Genomic DNA, 5553 nt, shown 5'->3' with positions numbered 1-5553 from the left:
TGTAATGTTACACATCCATTTTCTAACAAGTAGTAAGTCTTGCATTAAGGCGTTCAAAACAGCGTTTGCTGGCGCTGTAAGCGCTCTAAACAGTGTTTCTGAGCATAACTTGGAGCAAAAGTGCAACTTTTGAAGAATGAACTGAAAACTCATATTTTGTTCTAAAACAGTGTTTGGATGTGATAACAAGCTGTTTTATCATGTTTGTAATGTTACACATGCATTTCCTAACAAGTAGGTAAGGCTTGCATTAAGGCGTTCAAAACAGCGTTTGCTGGCGTTGTAAGAGCTCTAAACAGTGTTTCTGAGCATAACTTGGAGCAAAAGTGCAACTTTTGAAGAATGAACTGAAAACTCATATTTTGTTCCAAAACAGTGTTTGGATGTGATAACAAGCTGTTTTATCATGTTTGTAATGTTACACATGCATTTCCTAACAAGTAGTAAGGCTTGCATTAAGGCGTTCAAAACAGTGTTTGCTGGCGTTGTAAGAGCTCTAAACAGTGTTTCTGAGCATAACTTGTGGCAAAAGTGCAACTTTTGAAGAATGAAAAGAAAACTCATATTTTGAATGAAAACAGTGTTTGGATGTGATAACAAGCTGTTTTATCATGTTTGTAATGTTACACATCCATTTTCTAACAAGTAGTAAGTCTTGCATTAAGGCGTTCAAAACAGCGTTTGCTGGCGCTGTAAGCGCTCTAAACAGTGTTTCTGAGCATAACTTGGAGCAAAAGTGCAACTTTTGAAGAATGAACTGAAAACTCATATTTTGTTCTAAAACAGTGTTTGGATGTGATAACAAGCTGTTTTATCATGTTTGTAATGTTACACATGCATTTCCAAACAAGTAGTAAGTCTTGTATTAAGGCGTTCAAAACAGCGTTTGCTGGCGCTGTAAGCGCTCTAAACAGTGTTTCTGAGCATAACTTGGAGCAAAAGTGCAACTTTTGAAGAATGAACTGAAAACTCATATTTTGTTCTAAAACAGTGTTTGGATGTGATAACAAGCTGTTTTATCATGTTTGTAATGTTACACATGCATTTCCTAACAAGTAGGTAAGGCTTGCATTAAGGCGTTCAAAACAGCGTTTGCTGGCGCTGTAAGCGCTCTAAACAGTGTTTCTGAGCATAACTTGGAGCAAAAGTGCAACTTTTGAAGAATGAACTGAAAACTCATATTTTGTTCTAAAACAGTGTTTGGATGTGATAACAAGCTGTTTTATCATGTTTGTAATGTTACACATGCATTTCCTAACAAGTAGGTAAGGCTTGCATTAAGGCGTTCAAAACAGCGTTTGCTGGCGTTGTAAGAGCTCTAAACAGTGTTTCTGAGCATAACTTGGAGCAAAAGTGCAACTTTTGAAGAATGAACTGAAAACTCATATTTTGTTCCAAAACAGTGTTTGGATGTGATAACAAGCTGTTTTATCATGTTTGTAATGTTACACATCCATTTTCTAACAAGTAGTAAGTCTTGCATTAAGGCGTTCAAAACAGCGTTTGCTGGCGTTGTAAGAGCTCTAAACAGTGTTTCTGAGCATAACTTGTGGCAAAAGTGCAACTTTTGAAGAATGAAAAGAAAACTCATATTTTGAATGAAAACAGTGTTTGGATGTGATAACAAGCTGTTTTATCATGTTTGTAATGTTACACATCCATTTTCTAACAAGTAGTAAGTCTTGCATTAAGGCGTTCAAAACAGCGTTTGCTGGCGCTGTAAGCGCTCTAAACAGTGTTTCTGAGCATAACTTGGAGCAAAAGTGCAACTTTTGAAGAATGAACTGAAAACTCATATTTTGTTCTAAAACAGTGTTTGGATGTGATAACAAGCTGTTTTATCATGTTTGTAATGTTACACATCCATTTTCTAACAAGTAGTAAGTCTTGCATTAAGGCGTTCAAAACAGCGTTTGCTGGCGCTGTAAGCGCTCTAAACAGTGTTTCTGAGCATAACTTGGAGCAAAAGTGCAACTTTTGAAGAATGAACTGAAAACTCATATTTTGTTCTAAAACAGTGTTTGGATGTGATAACAAGCTGTTTTATCATGTTTGTAATGTTACACATGCATTTCCTAACAAGTAGGTAAGGCTTGCATTAAGGCGTTCAAAACAGCGTTTGCTGGCGTTGTAAGAGCTCTAAACAGTGTTTCTGAGCATAACTTGGAGCAAAAGTGCAACTTTTGAAGAATGAACTGAAAACTCATATTTTGTTCCAAAACAGTGTTTGGATGTGATAACAAGCTGTTTTATCATGTTTGTAATGTTACACATGCATTTCCTAACAAGTAGTAAGGCTTGCATTAAGGCGTTCAAAACAGTGTTTGCTGGCGTTGTAAGAGCTCTAAACAGTGTTTCTGAGCATAACTTGTGGCAAAAGTGCAACTTTTGAAGAATGAAAAGAAAACTCATATTTTGAATGAAAACAGTGTTTGGATGTGATAACAAGCTGTTTTATCATGTTTGTAATGTTACACATCCATTTTCTAACAAGTAGTAAGTCTTGCATTAAGGCGTTCAAAACAGCGTTTGCTGGCGCTGTAAGCGCTCTAAACAGTGTTTCTGAGCATAACTTGGAGCAAAAGTGCAACTTTTGAAGAATGAACTGAAAACTCATATTTTGTTCTAAAACAGTGTTTGGATGTGATAACAAGCTGTTTTATCATGTTTGTAATGTTACACATGCATTTCCTAACAAGTAGGTAAGGCTTGCATTAAGGCGTTCAAAACAGCGTTTGCTGGCGCTGTAAGCGCTCTAAACAGTGTTTCTGAGCATAACTTGGAGCAAAAGTGCAACTTTTGAAGAATGAACTGAAAACTTATATTTTGTTCTAAAACAGTGTTTGGATGTGATAACAAGCTGTTTTATCATGTTTGTAATGTTACACATGCATTTCCATACAAGTAGTAAGGCTGGCATTAAGGCGTTCAAAACAGCGTTTGCTGGCGTTGTAAGAGCTCTAAACAGTGTTTCTGAGCATAACTTGTGGCAAAAGTGCAACTTTTGAAGAATGAACTGAAAACTCATATTTTGTTCTAAAACAGTGTTTGGATGTGATAACAAGCTGTTTTATCATGTTTGTAATGTTACACATGCATTTCCTAACAAGTAGTAAGGCTTGCATTAAGGCGTTCAAAACAGCGTTTGCTGGCGTTGTAAGAGCTCTAAACAGTGTTTCTGAGCATAACTTGTGGCAAAAGTGCAACTTTTGAAGAATGAAAAGAAAACTCATATTTTGAATGAAAACAGTGTTTGGATGTGATAACAAGCTGTTTTATCATGTTTGTAATGTTACACATCCATTTTCTAACAAGTAGTAAGTCTTGCATTAAGGCGTTCAAAACAGCGTTTGCTGGCGCTGTAAGCGCTCTAAACAGTGTTTCTGAGCATAACTTGGAGCAAAAGTGCAACTTTTGAAGAATGAACTGAAAACTCATATTTTGTTCTAAAACAGTGTTTGGATGTGATAACAAGCTGTTTTATCATGTTTGTAATGTTACACATGCATTTCCAAACAAGTAGTAAGTCTTGTATTAAGGCGTTCAAAACAGCGTTTGCTGGCGCTGTAAGCGCTCTAAACAGTGTTTCTGAGCATAACTTGGAGCAAAAGTGCAACTTTTGAAGAATGAACTGAAAACTCATATTTTGTTCTAAAACAGTGTTTGGATGTGATAACAAGCTGTTTTATCATGTTTGTAATGTTACACATGCATTTCCTAACAAGTAGGTAAGGCTTGCATTAAGGCGTTCAAAACAGCGTTTGCTGGCGCTGTAAGCGCTCTAAACAGTGTTTCTGAGCATAACTTGGAGCAAAAGTGCAACTTTTGAAGAATGAACTGAAAACTCATATTTTGTTCTAAAACAGTGTTTGGATGTGATAACAAGCTGTTTTATCATGTTTGTAATGTTACACATGCATTTCCAAACAAGTAGTAAGTCTTGTATTAAGGCGTTCAAAACAGCGTTTGCTGGCGCTGTAAGCGCTCTAAACAGTGTTTCTGAGCATAACTTGGAGCAAAAGTGCAACTTTTGAAGAATGAACTGAAAACTCATATTTTGTTCTAAAACAGTGTTTGGATGTGATAACAAGCTGTTTTATCATGTTTGTAATGTTACACATCCATTTTCTAACAAGTAGTAAGTCTTGCATTAAGGCGTTCAAAACAGCGTTTGCTGGCGCTGTAAGCGCTCTAAACAGTGTTTCTGAGCATAACTTGGAGCAAAAGTGCAACTTTTGAAGAATGAACTGAAAACTCATATTTTGTTCTAAAACAGTGTTTGGATGTGATAACAAGCTGTTTTATCATGTTTGTAATGTTACACATGCATTTCCTAACAAGTAGGTAAGGCTTGCATTAAGGCGTTCAAAACAGCGTTTGCTGGCGTTGTAAGAGCTCTAAACAGTGTTTCTGAGCATAACTTGGAGCAAAAGTGCAACTTTTGAAGAATGAACTGAAAACTCATATTTTGTTCCAAAACAGTGTTTGGATGTGATAACAAGCTGTTTTATCATGTTTGTAATGTTACACATGCATTTCCTAACAAGTAGTAAGGCTTGCATTAAGGCGTTCAAAACAGTGTTTGCTGGCGTTGTAAGAGCTCTAAACAGTGTTTCTGAGCATAACTTGTGGCAAAAGTGCAACTTTTGAAGAATGAAAAGAAAACTCATATTTTGAATGAAAACAGTGTTTGGATGTGATAACAAGCTGTTTTATCATGTTTGTAATGTTACACATCCATTTTCTAACAAGTAGTAAGTCTTGCATTAAGGCGTTCAAAACAGCGTTTGCTGGCGCTGTAAGCGCTCTAAACAGTGTTTCTGAGCATAACTTGGAGCAAAAGTGCAACTTTTGAAGAATGAACTGAAAACTCATATTTTGTTCTAAAACAGTGTTTGGATGTGATAACAAGCTGTTTTATCATGTTTGTAATGTTACACATGCATTTCCTAACAAGTAGGTAAGGCTTGCATTAAGGCGTTCAAAACAGCGTTTGCTGGCGCTGTAAGCGCTCTAAACAGTGTTTCTGAGCATAACTTGGAGCAAAAGTGCAACTTTTGAAGAATGAACTGAAAACTTATATTTTGTTCTAAAACAGTGTTTGGATGTGATAACAAGCTGTTTTATCATGTTTGTAATGTTACACATGCATTTCCATACAAGTAGTAAGGCTGGCATTAAGGCGTTCAAAACAGCGTTTGCTGGCGTTGTAAGAGCTCTAAACAGTGTTTCTGAGCATAACTTGTGGCAAAAGTGCAACTTTTGAAGAATGAACTGAAAACTCATATTTTGTTCTAAAACAGTGTTTGGATGTGATAACAAGCTGTTTTATCATGTTTGTAATGTTACACATGCATTTCCTAACAAGTAGTAAGGCTTGCATTAAGGCGTTCAAAACAGCGTTTGCTGGCGTTGTAAGAGCTCTAAACAGTGTTTCTGAGCATAACTTGTGGCAAAAGTGCAACTTTTGAAGAATGAAAAGAAAACTCATATTTTGAATGAAAACAGTGTTTGGATGTGATAACAAGCTGTTTTATCATGTTTGTAATGTTA

This window comes from Brachyhypopomus gauderio, unplaced genomic scaffold, assembly GCF_052324685.1.
Source record: "Brachyhypopomus gauderio isolate BG-103 unplaced genomic scaffold, BGAUD_0.2 sc404, whole genome shotgun sequence".
In the NCBI taxonomy this organism is placed as follows: domain Eukaryota; kingdom Metazoa; phylum Chordata; class Actinopteri; order Gymnotiformes; family Hypopomidae; genus Brachyhypopomus; species Brachyhypopomus gauderio.
The sequence above is the reverse complement of the archived record's forward strand: the minus strand, read 5'-3'. Positions refer to the sequence as shown.